Source organism: Lontra canadensis, unplaced genomic scaffold (genome assembly GCF_010015895.1).
Source record: "Lontra canadensis isolate GAN:19392208 unplaced genomic scaffold, GSC_riverotter_1.0 scaffold150, whole genome shotgun sequence".
NCBI lineage: Eukaryota > Metazoa > Chordata > Mammalia > Carnivora > Mustelidae > Lontra > Lontra canadensis.
Genome location: NW_022631144.1, coordinates 1,515,800 through 1,534,329, shown reverse-complemented (window position 1 = coordinate 1,534,329; position 18,530 = coordinate 1,515,800). Strand labels below are relative to the sequence as shown.

The 18,530-nt window shown below is 40.2% G+C and overlaps 1 protein-coding gene across 3 annotated transcripts in view; it reads left to right on the top strand.

Moving 5' to 3' along the window:
* WASHC3 (WASH complex subunit 3) overlaps positions 1-7,891 on the top strand; it is a 125,002-nt gene extending 117,111 nt beyond the window's left edge. Inside the window, exons 7-10 of one of the 3 annotated variants that reach the window (XR_004381112.1) lie at positions 4,056-4,207; positions 5,189-5,272; positions 5,973-6,011; positions 7,421-7,891. The gene's annotated coding sequence lies outside the window, so the exon portion shown is untranslated. Of the gene's footprint in view, positions 1-4,055; positions 5,273-5,972; positions 6,012-7,420 lie in introns of all 3 variants that reach the window. The other 2 variants (XR_004381110.1, XR_004381111.1) reach the window with 2 other exon arrangements.
* Positions 7,892-18,530: the final 10,639 nt, after the last annotated feature.

The following is an 18,530-nucleotide window of genomic DNA, read 5'->3' as shown; positions in this document are numbered from 1 at the left end:
AAGGTACAGGGAAGGAGCATGGAGCTTCCATGCTCTCTCTGGGCATGCTACTCTCCCAGTCGTCCAAGTGTTCACCAATCCAGAAGATCTCTGAAGCCCCATACTTTTTTTTTAACATATAATCTATTATTTGTTTCAGGGGTACAGGTCTGTGATTAATCAGTCTTACACAATTCACAGCACTCACCATACCATATACCCTCCCCAGTGTGCATCACCCAGCCACCCCGCTCCCCTCCAGCAATCCTCAGTCTGTTTCCTGAGATTAAGAATCTCTTACAGTTTGTCTCCCTCTCTGGTTTCATCTTGTTTCATTTTTTCCTCCTTTCCCCTATGATCCTCAGTCTTGTTTCTCAAATTCCTCATATCAGTGAGATTATATGATAATTGTGTTTCTCTGATTGATTTATTTCACTTAGCATAATACCCTCTAGTTCCATCCACATCAAGGCTAATGGCAATATTTGGGGGTTTTCAATGGCTGCATAGTATTCCATGGTGTGTGTGTGTGTGCGTGTATCCCCCACATCTTCTTTATCCGTTCAGCTGTTGATGGACGTCTAGGCTGTTTCCATAGTTTAGCTATTGTGGACACATTGCTGTAAACATTCAGGTGCATGTGCCCCTTTGGATCACTACTTTTTTTTTTTTTTGGCCTTTATTTTTTTTAATTTCTTTTCAGTGCTCCAGAATGCATTGTTTATGCACCACACTCAGTGCTCCATGCAATGTGTGCCCTCCATAATACCCACCACTAGGCTCATCCAATCCGCCATACCCCCCCCAAAACCCTCAGATTGTTTCTCAGAGTTCACAGTCTCTCATGGTTCGTCTCCCCCTCCAATTTCCCCCAACTCCCTTCTCCTCTCCAGCTCCCCATGAACTCCGTGTTATTCCTTATGCTCCACAAATAAGTGAAACCATATGATACTTGACTCTCTCTGCTTGACTTATTTCACTCAGCATAATCTCTTCTAGTCCCGTCCATGTTGATACAAAAGTTGGGTATTCATGCTTTCTGATGGAGGCATAATTCACTGTATATATGGACCACATCTTCCTTATCCATTCATCCGTTGAAGAGCATCTTGATTCTTTCCACAGTTTGGTAACTGTGACCATTGGTGCTATGAACATTGGGATACAGATGGCCCTTCTTTTCACTACATCTGTATCTTGGGGGTAAAAACCCAGTAGTGCAATTGCAGGGTCATTGGGAAGCTCTATTTTTAATTTCTTAAGGAATCTCCACACTGTTTTCCAAAGTGGCTGCACCAACTTGCATTCCCAACAACAGTATAAGAGGGTTCCCCTTTCTCCACATCCTCTCCAACACACGTTGTTTACTGTCTTGTTAATTTGGCCATTCCAACTGGTGTAAGGTGGTATCTCGATGTGGCTTTGATTTGACTCTCCCAATGGCCAGTCATGATGAACATTTTCCTATGTGTCTGTTAGCCATTTGTATGTCTTCATTGGAGAAGTGTCTGTTCATGTTTTCTGCCCATCTTTTGATATGATTATCTGTTTTGTGTGTGTTGAGGAGTTCTTCATAGATCCTGGATATCAGCCCTTTGTCTGTATTGTCATTTGTGAATATCTTCTCTCATTCCGTGGGTTGCCTCTTTGTTTTGTTGAAACAGTCAACAACAACAAAAAAAAGCTTTTGTTGTGCAGAAGCTTTTGATCTTGATGGAAGTCCCAAAAATTCATTTTTACTTTTGTTTCCTTTGCTTTTGGAGACATATCTTGAAAGAACTTGCTATGACCAATGTTGAAGAGCTTACTGCCTATGTTCTCCTCTAGGATTCTGATGGATTACTGTCTCATGTTGGGGTCTTTTATCCATTTTGAGTTTATCTTTGTGTATGGTGTAAGAGAGTGGTTGAGTTTCATTATTCTATACATAGCTGTCCAATTTTCCCAGCACCATTTGTTGAAGAGACTGTCTTTTTTCCACTGTATATTTTTCCTGCTTTGTTGAAGAGTATTTGACCATAGAGTTGAGGGTCCATATCTGGGCTCTCTCTCTTATCCACTGGTCTGTGTGTCTGTTTTTGTGCCAGTACCATGCTATCTTGGTGATCACAGCTTTGTAGTAAATCTTGAAATCAGGCAACATGATGCCCGCAGTTCTGTTTTTCTTTTTCAACATTTCCTTAGCAATTCAGAGTCTCTTCTGGTCCATACAAATTTTAGGATTGTTTGCTCCAGCTCTTTGAAAAATGCCAGTGGAATTTTGATCAGGATGGCATTGAAAGTATAGATTGCTCTAGGCAGTATAGACAGTTTAACAATGTTTTTTCTTCTGATCGATGAGCATGGAATGGTCTTCTATCTTTTTGTGTCTTCTTCAATTTCTTTCATGAGTGTTCTGTAGTTCCTCGAGTACAGATCCTTTACCTCTTTGGTTAGGTTTATTCCCAGGTATCTTATGGTTCTTTGTGCTATAGTAAATGGAATCAATTCTCTAATTTCCCTTTCTGTATTTTCATTGTTAGTTTATAAGAAAGCAACTGATTTCTGTACATTGATTTTGTATCCTGCCACATTACTGAATTGCTGTATGAGTTCTAGTAGTTTGGGGGTGGAGTCTTCACATGTCATCTGCGAAGAGAGAGAGTTTGACTTCTTCATTGCCAATTTGAATACCTTTTCTTTCTTTTTGTTGTCTGGTTGCTGTTGCTAGGACTTCTAATACTATGTTGGACAAGAGTGGTGAGAGTGGACATCCTTGTTGTGTTCCTGATCCCAAAGGGAAGGCTGCCAGCTTTTTCCCATTGAGGATGATAATCGCTGTGGGTTTTTCCTGGATAGATTTTATGAAGTTGAGGAATGTTCCCTCTATCCCTATACTTTGAAGCGTTTTAATCAGGAACAAATGCTGTATCGTGTCAAATGCTTTTTCTGCATCAATTGAGAGGACCATGTGGTTCTTCTCTCTTCTCTTATTGATTTGTTCTATCACATTGATTGATTTGCAAATGTTGAACCACCCTTGCAATCCAGGGATAAATCCCACCTGGTCATGGTGGATAATCTTTTTAATGTACTGTTGGATCCTATTAGCTAGGATCTTGTTGAGAATCTTAGCATCCATATTCACCAGGGATATTGGTCTGAAATTTTCCTTTTTGGTGGGGTCTTTGCCTGGTTTGGGGATCAAGGTATTGCTGGCTTCATAAAAAGAGTCTGAAATTTTTCCTTCTGCTTAATTTTTTGAAATAGCTTCAGGAGAATAGGTATTATTTCTTCTTTGAAAGCTTGGTAGAACTCCATCAGGTCCTGGGCTCTTATTTTTTGGGAGGTTTTTGATCACTGTTTCAATCTTGTTGCTAGGTATTGATCTATTCAGGTTGTCAGCTTCTTCCCGATTCAGTTTTGGAAGTTTATAGTTTTCCAGGAATGCATCCATTTTGTCTAGGTTGCTTAATTTGTTGGCATATAACTGTTGATAATAATTTCTGATGATTGTTTCTATTTCCTTGGTGTTAGTTGTGATCTCTCCCTTTTCATTCATAATTTTAGTAATTTCGGTCTTCTCTCTTTTCTTTTGAATTAGTTTGGTCAATGGTTTATCGATCTTATTGATTTTTTCAAAAAATCAGCTTCTAGTTTCATTGATGCATTCTACTGTATTTCTAGTTTCTATCTCATTTGGATCACTACATTTTAAACCTCCATACTTTTGAGATTTTTATGGAAGCCTCATCATCTAGGCATGACCAATCATTAACTCCATTTCTAGTCCCTCTCCCTTCTTCCAAGCTTGTAATCATAGCTTGGTCTTTCTGGTGACAAGCCTGCAACCAAGAGTCACCTCATAGAACAAAGACACCGCTGTCACTCAGGAAATTCCAATGGATTTAGGAGCTCCATGTCAGGAATGGGGGTCAAAGACCAAATATTGACAGAAAAGATGCTGCTACTGCTTTGATCACTTAGGGTATTGTAAGAGTTTTAGGTGTTCTTTGCCAGGAACCTGGGGCAGAGATCAATACACATTTTTTTTAATTATCTCATACCTTGGGCTCTACTTTATCTTCTCATTTTAGGACCCAGGCTGGAAGAACAGTCCCTACACAGGACATACCTGGAGAACCGGCCAAACCTTAAAATAAGTCTTATACCTTCTGCCTACATGATGAATGCCATATTTACTCACATTTCATTGGCCAAAGTACATCACATAGTCACACCCAGTGAGGTAAGGACATGAAATCTTCCCATGGGAGGTACAGTTAATCACCTGACAATGGACAGGGAGGAGTGACCAGTAACTGAAAAAAAAAATTACCTAGCATGATAATAAACATTGATTATAAATAAAATAGAAAACATGGGAAAGAAGAGTATAAAAATTACCTGTAATTCTATTGTTAACACTATGATGTATTTCCTTCCAGGCTATGTGTCTGTGTTTTTGATTGTTTTGACAAATTTAGGATTACATAACATATGCAAGTATATACCTGCTTTATAAGCTGCCTGTTGATATAGAATTATATAATGAAAATTTTCCCTCACGAAAAATCATTCTTTTAAAATATCACATTAATTCCCACACAATTTTTGTATTAGTTTGGATAGGCTAGGTTTTGTAACAATAACAAAAAATCTCAACTTTTTGCATAGCTTCAAGTCACAAAGGTTTATTTTTTCTTTTTTTTTTAATTTTCAGTTAGCCAACATATAGTGCATCATTAGTTTTTGATGTAATGTTCAACGATTCATCAGTTACGTATAACACCCAGGGCTCATCACAACCACAAAGGTTTATTTCTTATTCAAGCCACATGTCCAGTGCAATTTGACATGCCAGTTCTGCTTATCTTGATCATTCTGGGACCAAGCCAAATAGATCAGCTACCATCTCAAATGTATCTGGCTATTGTGTAAAAAGGAAAAGAGAAAATAGGAAAACATGCATTGACTGTTAAAGCTTCTGTCCCCAAAGTTTTCACATTTTATTAGCCAAATCAAGTCACGTGGTGCAACATGTATTTTTTTTTAATGGACACAATATTTTGTAGACCCTCCAGTCAAGAGGTTAATCCTTATTTTTCTACCCCTTGACTCACCTTGGCCATATGACTGACTTTGGCTAATGGGACAGTAGCAAATATAATGTAAGTATAGGCTTAAAACGTCCTTGTGCTTTGAGACTTGTTTCTCTTAATGCTTTTAGAACCACCCAAGATTTACATAGAGGATGACAGATCACATGGAGAGAGGCACCATGCTCTTCCACTGTTTCCACTATCCCACATAGGTAAGTGAGGTAATTCTCAACCATCAAGCTCCATCCAGCCTAGACCAGAAGAACCATCCAGCCAATTCACAGTTTGAGAACTTTTTAAGCCACTTTTTAAAGTGATGTGTTATGCCATAAGAGCTGACTTAAACATATCTATATCTAATTTCATCCAGGAGAGAGCCATGATATTTTTAAAAAGTCTTATTGACCACTTCAATATGAAATCTTATGGATGTGCCATCATCTATTTAACCATTTTCTTATCATTAGAATCACACTGTTACCTAATTCATTATATCACATTCATTATAACTAAAATTAACACTGCCATGAACATCTTTGTGTATAAATTTTTACCCAGGTTTCTGATTATTTCATCATAAAAGATTGGTGAGAGAAGAGTTGCTGTCAAAATTTAGGCCTCTTAATAATGACCAAATTTTGAACCAAAAGGATGATACTAATTTATAAATACAATGAAAATACATAAGCATATCCATTTCTCTTCACTCTCATTCAGCATCTAAGTGTGAACTTTTAAAAGCATCATTGTTAATCTAATGAAAGAAAAGTCTCATTTAAATTTTAATTTCATTGTGAATTGAGGATCACTTTGTCTTACATATATTGTTAACAGTCAATAATTCTTACATAACATTCGGTGCATGTTATAATATTTCCTTATCTTTCTGTATTAAATTAAATCCAACTTCAGTGTTCCACAGGACAAAACTGGCAGAAAACTAAACATCAGGTATTTTTTCCAGTTTCTTTTCCCTCTCTTGATGGTGAGGAACCTGGAGCCCAAAATGGTCATTACAAAGGTGGTGGGGCTCTGTACTGGTGCCTCATCTCCCTCCAAGCTAGGTGCAGGGGAAATTTTATGAAGGGGTGGGACCATCTGGGTTCCCACGGCCTTGAAGTTACTGTTCAGTTTTTACATTTAAACATACCTAATTCAGGTCCATCTATCTCAGAGGGATTGGAGTGGGTGCAAGTCCCCTCCTGCTCAAATCTTTAAGCACCTGTTCCTTGCCCAATATCATATTCTGTCAGCACCACAAGAAGGCAGGATACAAAACTCCAGTTCCCTTTATTTGGCAGAGTTATAATTTGAAAAACTTGTGTGGCCTGTGGGGGTGGGGAGATGATGAAGGTGGCTGGGATGACAAGAGGTTATATGTACATATTACATAATGCTTTTCCCAAAGGAATGTGTAGATATCCCAGAAAACAAACAATGTAACTGTTAGAAGCATAATATAAATGTCAAAAGTATAAGAAATTACATAGAGAAGTATTGAACCATAAGTCATCATATTTTTTCTGTAATCAAGAAAAAAGATCACAATAATTTTAGTGAGTTAGAAAAGAAATGCAAAGTCAGACTATAAACAGACTATGAACTTCATGGACAGACTTAATATTGAGGCCCTCTATATCCACACGTCCCATCCCCACTATTTTTTCATACCCTGCTCTTTGAAAAAGCTTCATTTCCACCAGATGTCATGGGACATAGTTCTGTCAGTCAATGAACTGACAACTGTTCTCATCATTTGGGGTGGTGGGGTGGACCCCAAACCCAGTCACATTCGTTTGCCTCCAAGCAGCATACAATCCTATCTATAACACATTTTCAGGTAAAGCAGCTGAGTGACAAAACAAAGTCCTCATGAAACCCACTAACTGACCACCCACTGGGCTATGTGCTCCTATGTTATCGGGGTCAGTTGGTGCAAGGGCATTGCCTGCATCTAAGACAGATGAGGAACTTGCAAGAAAACACACAAAGACTGCTGATGCCAAACAAGTTATGAGGCAACATTTGCCAGTGCAATCTGTGTGTTGTGTCTTCTATAAAAAATGTCAGCAAAGGAAAGAAATGGAAACCATTCCCCAATGTGGGCAACCTCTCCTTGCTCACATATGCTTGAGCTGGGACAGTGGATACAAAAGTGGATGTGGGGGTGGAGGGATGCCTGAGAAGGAAGACTGGAAAAGGGTCAGCTCTTGTACTTAGAATTTGTTGCTAGAAAACAGAAGAGCTGTTAGATGGACACACCCCCACACCCCCGTCCCATAGAGCTGTTTTACTCCTCTAAGGCAACCCAGAGTTTTTTGATGTAGTTACTCCATCATAAAATTTCATATCTTCTTAAGATTCAACTTCAGCTAAAGACCCTGAAGAAACAATGCCTCCTTTGAAAGAATTGAAGAGTCCAGAAACTTCTAGTTTCAACCAGCCACTGTCTAAACTGACAACCTGCTCTGCAGCCTGATGGATGACAAAGCTTCATGGACTGGGAGAGAATTCCATGTCAAGAATGTCTGCTTCTGAGAGCTAGTTCTGATTGCCCTCATCCCCATTAACAAAAACAGATGTGTGCTCATGAGCAAAGTAAACATTCAAGGCCAATATATGTTCCTTTCCGCCAATCTAGTTTGGCACTTCAATATGAGCAAATAGTCTATGAAGCAGAGTGGAACTTTTCTGTAACATTGGTGTCAAGTGACAGGACTCACATCTGTGTATTAGGTTAACTGTTATATTAAATATCTATGGAATAGACTCTATTTCATGGGGAATGATTTGAGCTATGATTAAATCTACTGACATGGACTAGTTATTCTTTAATAACTGAGTTTGAATCCTGGTTCTGTTGCTTACTATCTATGTAAACTTGTGCAAGTCATTTAACTTCAGTTTCTATCTCTAAAATGGAGGTTTTAATAGCATGTATCTCCTACCCTGTCAGCACTAAGCATGAAAAATGTGAGCTCATTCTAGGATTATTCCATGACACCAGAAGAAGTAGAATCCAAGAAGGCTGAGCACCTAAACTTGTCTTCATTCATTCTTTCATCAAATATTACTGAGTACCTACAGTGTGATGATGAAAGACATAACTCAATACCATCATGGAGTTTATGGTTTCCTGGTTCATCCGCCACCCTGGATGTGACCCTTCAATATCACTCAGCACCCTGAGCATGGTGCTTCTCAAAGTAATTTGAACATAAGAATTACCTGGCATTCTAAGACCGCATCCTGCTGAATATCCTGGGAAGATTCTGACTTCCTTTTCCTCACTGGCAAAATAGGGAGCAAAGCAATCCCTACCACAATCTTTTTGCGCATTTCAAGAGAAAGAGTTTGGAAACCATGAAGTTACTTTCCAGTGTATGCCATCCAGACTCTCTCTGGGGGTTCAGAGAAGCCAGCCGAGGACCACTCAGCCTGTGTTCTATCTCAGTGTCCTCTTACCCACCTCCTCTCTTGGCACTCTCTGGAGACATGAGTCAGTGGCCACCTGCCCCCATTTTAACCTAATGAGCTAATGGAGCTCAGACTGAAACCAGTCAGCCTCAAGGCCACCACCAAGGTGGACACCTGTATTGTATTCTATGAATGCCTATTATAAGGCTTCAGAGGGCCATTCAGTGGCCATACCTGGTGGTTTTCAGCGCATAGCCCTGCCTTCCCTTCTCACCTGCTGAAATTGGAGATAAACCCAAATATTAGAGTGGTGAACAGCAGGGAACTTAAGAAGAACTGAGTAAGTTTTCCTCACCCAGCCCCTGTCCACCTCTCCAGCTTTATCTCCCCTTTCTCCTCCTCTTCCTCCATACATCCATCTAACCTCTGACTACCTCTTCCCTTTTTTCAGTAATAAAATCCTCCAGTTTTTAACTGGCCACAAAGCCATCTAGAATAATAACTACATTTTCCAGCCCCCTTGCTACTGTGATCAATGGAAAGCAAGCAGAAATGTCAAATGGCCGCAACTGGGAACCGTCCTCCATAAAATAAGTGACATGTGTTTTGTCCCTTTTCTATCCTATCCTGTCCTCCATCCTGCTGCTTGGAATGTAAATGTAGTGGCTAAAGCTTTAGCATCTATTTTGGATGTTGGGAACAAGACTACCCATCAGGAGAATTGAAACAGAAAAGGAGCTTGGAGCCCTAAGCACTGTGGAGACAAGCCTGTAGCTTGGTCTTGAATTTTCAACCTCTAGACTCATACATAAGAAAAAAACAAACTTCTATCTATTTGAAGCCACTGTTATATTGGGTTTCTGCTACTCACATCCAGAATGAGTCCTAACTGATAAAGTGCTCAGAGCGGGATTCTGGAGTTAGACTGCCTAGGTTCTATCCCTTATGAGCTCATAGACAGAGGTAATTCACTTCACTTCCTTGCCCCAGCTGTTAAATGAGAATGCTAAAAATAGCATCTACCTTCTAGGTAAAAATGAGCTAATATACATGAGGCTTGAAATATGTAAAGCCTGGCACGTAATAAGCATCTAGAATAAAGGTATGCCCCAAAGTAGCAAGATTGAAGGTTATTCTTCTCTTGAATCAGGCATAGGCTTTTTTAGTGCTGCAACAATGGCAATAGTGCTAATAATAATATCTTTAAAAGTTTATAGAACACTTTGCAGGAATCTTTTCAACATAGTTATGAATGACATATTATTACTTGCATTCCACAAAGAAAATGAAAGTCTAGAAAAGTTTACTAACATGCAAAGATCACATAGCTACTAAGGAGCTGTGACAGGATTCACATCCAGGTCTCTAACTCCAAATTCTCTTCATTTTCCACAAAGCTTAAGTGCAAGTTGTTGTATTGCTACTCATTCCTATCATGCCCTGAACACGTGATTTTTGTGAAGGGGCTCCTAGGCTCTATTTTCCTATTTGTAAAGAATCAAAACAAGTCCGCAAATTCCCTGTGTAAGAAACTTTGTTTTCTGGTCCCTGACAGCTAACACAAAAAATGTTAGCCTTCTAACATACTTCGAAAAAAGGGATCCGATCAGAGCTCAGCTCAACAATGGGAGTAGAGGAAAAGCCTTGATCCACCTTGATTGCAGTCGGGTTACTGGGGCCTGAATCTGAGTGATATTTCAGGCTCACCCTAGAAGGGGCCAAAAAAGAGTTGAGCATCTGGGACAAGGGTGAGGATCCACGACAGTGCATGTGTTTTGAATTGGAGATTCTTTGAACAGAAGCAACTTGGAAGCAGGACTGGAAGCTGCTGCTAACCGGAACATTGTAGCCATTTTCCATGTTCCCTGAGGGCAAGGCCAGTAGCTCTCATCTCTTTAGTTAGATGCTAGGAAGAATTTGCTCACTCTAATGATTGTGAAAGGCAGACACAAATGTGGCTGTAGAATATTGTTATCTGTGCAGATTTGAAAAAGTTAAAGGAAAAAAAAATATTTCACACATAGAGGATATGGACTGAGCCTCACCTTAGTAGAAAATAAGAGTTGAGTGCAAACAGTAAAGGTGTAATGGTTCTGAGCAGTGAACACAGACCTGGGTACAAATCCTGACTTACGGTTTCAGTGATTTGGGCCCACCTCCTCAGCCACTTGGATCCTCTTCCTCCCCTCTCTATAAAAAGAGGATCATACCTCTGAGAGTGACTGTGAGGTTGAAAAAAATATGTCCAACAATACAGGAGTTGTTCAATAAATATTCATTTCACCCTTTTCTCATGAATCTTTTCCTCTTCTGGACTTTATGATTCAGTATTTCCTGGAATTCTCAGGTGCCAGAAAATTTCCAAAGAGCTTAAATTGGTTAATTAGCTTCTGAGCTCTTCCCAACATCTTTCTGAGAGAAGTGAGTGGTAGAGATGGGTCAGAAATCAATCAAACTGGGCTTTGCCTGCTGGTCCAGCAGCACCCTCTCACATGCCATTTCCTGCCCCCCACCATGCTCTCATGGGGCAAGAATGGGATTGTCACAAACCAGACACTCCACCAAGATGCTCCATGCAGCATATAGAATCAGTGTGGAATGTGGCCGTTGCTTGTGCACCTTGTCACCTGCAGAGAAGAGTGCCTGAAATCTCCTGGAGTGTTGGGACTGGGGTCTAACAAGAGGCCTCGGGAAGAGCAGGCATCTGCCGGCTGGTACACGTCACTGCATTGCCTGGAGCATCAGGTCCCCTCTCCAGTACACAAGGTAAGGATGAGATGAGGTGAATGCTGAAGTCACCAAGCTCAACATTCCTCCGAGCCAGGAAGTAGAGAATTTCTGTAGGTGAAAAGTGATTTCTCAGTCCTCTGTTCCTTTCTGTACGCTATACTCCTGAATCCACCGTGTTTATACTTTCTCTTAAAGAAAACATTTCTTAGGTCTATGTAAAGTTTCTTTCCTAAGTGGGGGGCTCCTTGTAGGGGAAGCACAAGGGGAAGCAGGGAGTTAACAATGAGGGAGGAGGTAGGAAAAGTGACAATATCATCTTAGAACAGGTCACTCCAATCTCTTGTGTTTGCTTGGGTTGGCGAGACCTGCCTGCCTTGTTCTACTTCACAGGAAAATGACAAAAATGAGAAAATGACAAAAATGGGAAAAAGTTATGTATCTCCATCTTGCCCCAAAGCTTCTTACAGTCTTCCGCATCATTAAAAAGTCTTACTGCATAAGCCTTAATTACACCCAAAGTTTAGAGAGAAAATATAACTTAAAAAGAACTTACATCCTAACAAAGTTTATTCTTTTCTTCACCTATATAACTTTTTATTTTAAAATGAGATATTTGATAAAGGAAATAATTCCTTTATCAACTCAGAGGCTCCATGTTTAGTCCAATAACTTCCACTGTCAAGTATACTGCCCCCAAAATGAATACAATCAACTGAAAAGAGTTGCTTTATATGATTTCTATCTCTAAAGGTAAAGGGCACACATAGAGTCTTATCTATCCTGATTCAATCCCAATATTTCCTCCAAAGGGGAGAGAGAAAGAGACAGAGACACAGAGAGAGAAAGACCCAAAAAGGAGAGGAATTGGTTCTCAGTAGCTTTACATTCAGCTGGAAAAAGAATTGGGGCTGATTGCTACAACTTCACTTGGCCCTTGCGGCATTTGTGGAGGGGTGGCCGTTACTGCAATCCACTAGTACCCCCTATTGTCCGCTTCAGGAAAATCACAGGGTAGCATGAACTGCTAAACCTGAATAGGTCATCTTAACAACCTTTCAACTTTTTGGACAAAGAAATCTCAAAAACTTGAAACTGTGATTCCACCTTTAATTCACTGATGGCAGTTTATAGTCAAGTAATAGTATTTTAGAGATTTATAGGATGTGAGGATCTTTAGAAAATATTTAGCGAAGGGGTGCTTGGATGGCTCAGTCGTTAAGCATCTGCCTTCGGCTTGGGTCATGACCCAGGGTCTGGGATAAGGCCCCCTGCATTGGGCTTCCTGCTCAGCGGGAAGCCTGCTTCTCCCTCTCCTACTCCCCCTGCTTGTGTTCCCTCTCTCACTGTCTCTCTCTGTCAAATAAATAAATAAAATCCTTAAAAGAAAGAAAGAAAGAAAGAAAGAAAATATTTAGCCAATTGTTTTTTACCTAAGTACCTATTAGCTCTGCGATTTTAGCAGCTATTATGTGAAACCAGAGGAGGCCGGGAAATGCTGAGTTAAATAACCATTAAGTAAAAATTAAATAAGCAGGTTCCTTCTGCTGGGCTACTCAGATCCTTTAATATGGATTATGTGTCACCCAAAGGGAAATGCAATTTCCCATTAACATTTGACAGAACAACTACTTTTTATACAAATTTCTTGTAGGGTCAATATTCTAGGAAACACACTTGGGTAGTGATAAACGAGTGTAAATGAATTATTCTACAAATTTAGAAACAGAGTCCCAGGGAGGTGCCAGTGGCTGGGTGGTAGCAGAGCTCCCGTGAGGATCCACTTGGAGGCTCTCAAGCTCCCAGAGCTGCTTCTTCACCAGAGAGCCCCTCTCCTTAGAGCTGATCTTTAGCATTTCTGTTTGCTTAAAGCGTGCTTATTTGCGGAATGCGGAATAGCACTGCCTTGAGCCAAGGGTACTGGAAAAGTGAAGTAGGCTTCTTTCAAGTATGCTCCAGCTTTTTGTCGAGAATTTGTTTCTGGTATTTTCAGTTCAATTTCCCTATATTCCTTGTTAAGAACTTTTTGTTTTATAAAAACCCTATGTTCAAAGAACCTAAATTCAACAAATACTTATGCACACAGCTTTGTGTTAGTTGGATAATAGAAAGAAGGGCAACATAACACACCACATTGGTTAAGAGCAAAGTTTTAGACATCACGTTCTGGTTCTGCTGTAGTCAGACTGTGTATATTTGGACAAGTTACTTATTATCTTTAAGACTCAAAATATGGGGAGCGCCTGGGTGGCTCAGTGGGTTAAGGCCTCTGCCTTCGGCTCAGGTCATGATCTCAGGGTCCTGGGATCGAGCCCCGCATCGGGCTCTCTGCTCAGTGGGGAGCCTGCTTCCTCCTCTCTCTCTCTCTCTGCCTGCCTCTCTGTCTACTTATGATCTCTGTCTGTCAAATAAATAAATAAAATCTTTTTTTAAAAAAAAAGACCCAAGATATGGAAACAATCTAAGTGTCCATCAACAGATGAATGGACTAAGAAACTGTTATGTATATGTGAGAGAGTGTGTGTGTGTGTGTGTTCATATATATGTGTGTGTGTGTGTGTATATATATATATATATATATATATTTATGAACCTTGTCCAGTCTTTCAAAAGAAGATGTAGACATTTACAACAACATGGATGAACCCAGAAGAAATTATGCTAACCGAAATAAGCCACACATAGAAAGAAAAAACTGAATGAGGTCATTTATAAAAATGTTGAATGCATAGAAGCAAAGAGTAGAATGGTGGTTACCAGGGATGAGAGGTAGAAGAAATGAGGAGCTGTTGGTCAAATGGTACAAATTTGCAGTTATATAAGATGAATAAATATAGAGACTTAATGTACAGCATGGTGACTATATTTAATAATGCTGTAGAGAATACTCTAGAAATTTGCTAAGAGAATAGATTTTAGGTACTCTCATCACAGCAATAACAAAAAATTGTAACTATGTGGGTAGAAGATATGTTAATTAGCTTGAAGGCAGTAATCATTTCGCTATATGTGTGTGTACCAAATAATCATGTTATATACTGTAAATATATATAATTTTTATTTAAAAATAAATTTAATAAATACATATAAGATTTAGATTCCCCATCCATAAAACACAGATTATACTAATACTGTCACAGGATTGTATTGAGGATTAAAGGGCCAGCACATGTAAGTATTCAAGGAATATTTGCTATTATTACTGTTATAATTATTGATATGGCTGTTGTTATCCCTGTCCCCAACTTAACGGCTCAGTTGAAGAAAGGAAACAGCACATCCAAAAGCTCCAAATAATAATGTAAGGGAATCGATCAGAGATAGCAACTAGGTTTCATGCCACTTGCCAACCCCAGGGCCTTTATTGCCAACCCCAGGGCCTCTATTGGCTGCCTCAGATTCTGTGTTGAGAAGAATTCTGATGTTCTTGCCAGCCTTGAAGGGAAGGAGCACCAATATCTATTAGTGATATTTTTCATGGGAAAGGGAGTTTGGATAGGAGGCTATCCTTGCCATTCTTAAAATGAATGATAAAATGTCATGGGTGGCAGGTTAGATAGAACAGTCACTTCTGGAGGAGATAGGATAGCTGGACTTGGGGGACAGGTTTGATATGAATGGAAGGAGATGAAGTAAGGCAGGAAGAGGTATCTGGCACCTGAAGTTTACTGAGAAAATGTGCTAAGGATAAAACACACATAGCCATTCAGGTGACAGTAAGTAGAACAGCCTGTCTAAAGAAGTTCTGATGCTACAGATTAACTCTACAAATATGGTAACCAAAGATACTGAGCCAGTGACCCAACATCAAATAAGCAGTCCCATTGTTCCCATAAATTTCCCTCAGATGCACTGGGACATGTGCCTAAATTTGAAGTTCAGAAAATATGGACACCAGTAAGTCTCTCATACCATCTTGTCTCATGGAGCTATTCAAAGACTCCTTCCCTTTGCTCATGAGGACATCCTTTTGTGTTCAGTTCATGGTGGCTGTTCAAAACCCATCACTCTATGTGCACTTTTACAAAGTTTTATAAATGTCTTCCATCACACACAGCTGGCATTGCAGCCCCAAGCATCTGAGATTCTCAACCAATAGACACACAGATTAAAAAGTCATTGAAAATGAAAAAAGAAGAATCAACTCACCAGAAACTGTACCTGCCATGTATACCAGGTGCCCTCTCTATACTCAGAACTATGCTACCCCTGGGGACCGTGGTAGGAGGGCAGGGATCAAAGGGCTATCTATCAAAACCACAAATAAGAATGGGAAGTTTTGAAAAATTCCTGTTTGTAAAACCTCATAATTTGGCACAGTGAGATTTTTTCATCCATTCTTTTTTATGGAGTGTGTCTACCACTAAGCAGGGACTTCTGTATTAGTTAGGGCTTATGTGGTTACAAGGGAGAGAGAGACCTAAATCAAACTCATTTAAGCAAAGGAGAGGGTTGTTATAAGGGATAATGTGATGTCTGTGAAACCCAAAGACAGGAATGTGCCTGGGGCATGGCAACAACTGACAGCAGCAGCTCAAGGGCATCAGGGTTCTTATTCCTCTTGTCTCTGTGCTTCCATTTGCTCTCTTCATTAGTTTCATTCTTAGTTCTAGCTAGCGATCAGCTTTCAAGTGATGAAAAACATGCGAGCCAATAGCTCCCTAACAGTACATTTAATAACTTTGGTCACTAGGGGGAAAAAAACCCACCTCTCTTAACATTCTTTCCAGTTCCAAGTTGAAAAATCCCAGGAAAGGAATCATTGAAACTGCTGCAGTCAGGTAAACTCCAGAGAGTCATGAAACAACATGGCAGATCCTGTGAGAACCGCAAAGATGGGGATAAGGGAGAGGAAGCTTCTGGAAGAAGGGAGGTAGGTGAAATGCTGGGCAAACAAAACAAGAAATGCCTGTGACACCTCACCTTATTTATTTTTTCATGCCAACTCCACTTAGGTATTCATTGATTCTATTCATTTAATAAGCACCTGTTTACTCATTTACTGAGTGTCTGATACATGCTTGATACTGTGCTAGACTTGGGGGATGAAAAGATGACCATGATGCCTCTTAAGAGTGCTTGGCATTCAGAGGTACAAAGACACATAAAATATACTTGGTTTAGGACTTCTAGGAACTTGCTAAATACCAGGGGGAGAAGACTGTGTATTTGGAGAATAACCAAATGTCAAGCTGTGTTCTATGGATGATGAGGCTAAAAGAAGGTAAGTGAGGTCGGTGAGGCCTGGAACATTCAAGGAAACAGCTTGGAGAGAGTGATACTTCGGCAGGGTCTGTAAAGGGTGAGGAAGTTTTTGTTTATGACCACATGTGTTTCAAGTGCAGGATTTTCACAACATCACACTAAGTGAGGCCTTCTGCTCATGGCTCTCTGCATCTGGAGGCCTTCTGGAATGTAGCCGTCAGCCAGTGGCCCCGTTCCTCTCTGAGACAGGACTACCACCCACGGCTCTTCTGATAGCCTTGTTTTTTATTGCCATGGCTCATTGGATCAAAGCCTCTGAGTTTGATGCAAGTTCAGAATAATTCAAGGATTAACTCATCTCTCTGTGCTTGGGGAGCCACACAAGCAACATCTGGTACAGCCTGCAGAGGGATTCTTCACCCAAGGAGTTTCAAATTTCAACATGTGAGCTATTCTGCTGAATAACATCATCGACTGGAAACAGCACTCAGAGACCTCATCTTGTAACAAGAGCTCTGTGTAACACCCCGCGGAAACAGCACTCAGAGACCTCATCTTGTAACAAGAGCTCTGTGTAACACCCCGCGGTCATGTTTTGCACACAATTATAATAAATGGTGCAAATTGTAGCAGGTTCTTTATCATCTTGTTTCTTGCCAAAAGGACTGAATTCCACATTGATGGAGTTGAAATTCCCTTGTGGGTTTCCTCTGGGACCATTTCATAGCCTATCTTAGCACCATTAATAACACCCTTCCTGTGCACAGACAAGACCATAGTCTCACATTTTAATGTTGTCATAGGGAATCTCTTGGTCATTCCTTTTGTCAAATCCCATCTGTCACCTCCCTGTCTTCTCAGGATCCCTGGAAAGTCCTTGGTAAATCCTGATTTACCTTACCTCTTGGGAAATCCTGATTTCCCTGTATCTGTATCCTCTGTATCTCATGGGTTAGTCCCACAGCTCCTGGAGTTCTCTTCAGTATTTTACCATGTTCTTAAAGGTGAACCACTATAATGACTAAGAGTTGGGTGTTATGTGCCACGGATGTATTATTATGGAGGCACTATTATCATTACCCATGACTCACCAGAAAGAAAAAATGAGGCTCAGATTTCAAGTGAATTTCCCAAGTACAAGGTAGGAACCCATATCTGTCTCATTTCAAAGACTGTTCTTTCTAAGGGATAAGTATAGGGACCCAAACTTATGGTGATGGGAGTCTCACATGGGAATCCCTACTTCTAAGTTGGGGAAGGAGACAGAAAGAAGAAAACACAAAGAGTATGGCTTGGAATTCAAAGGAGAATTTTGAAACATGGTGAATTGTGTCTAAAGCCAGAATAGGTTGGTGAATATCAAGACCATTGGCATGAGAAAGGTTACTGGCAAATGTTTTCAAGAAAAACATCAATAGAGTAATGGACCTGGAAGAGGTTAGGTAGTGGGTGGATGAAACAGGCTGCAAACAAAAGTGAAGAGCCAGTAGACAGATCATGGTATAAAGTGAAGGGGCTGGTCAGTATCTACTCAACTTGAAACTCTGGGGGTGGAGCCCCGGAATTATTTTAACAAATGCTCTAGGTGATCCTGATATACACTCGAGTTTCTGACCCACTGCTACTTCAGAGTTTCTCAGCCTTGGCTGCACATTGGAACACCTGGAATAATGATGCTTCTGCTTCATTTCCAGACAATGGGGTTTGATAACACTCTCCAGGCAATTGGAAACCACTGCCACCATCAAAGAGAGAGGAAAGGAGTAATTCTAGCTGCAATGCAGAGTTCTGGCTATCCCTGGCATTGTACTAAGAATATGCTTCTTGAGGTTGAATGGGCATAAAGATAATCCAACAAGCTCCCAGTGCTTTACAGGCATTGCTCTAATGAATCCTCATGACAAGTCCATGAGGCAGGTATCATTAGTCCTCTTATAAATGAAGACTTTGAGTTCCCAAGAAGTTACCTGATTTGCCTGCAATGTCATGGCAAAAATATGGCAAAGCTGGAACTTGAAAATTAAGTCTTCTTTGACTCAAAGTACTCACTTTTTAAAAATTGTGGTAAAACATACATGACATAAAAATTGCCACTTTCTGGGGTGCCTGGGTGGCTCTTTG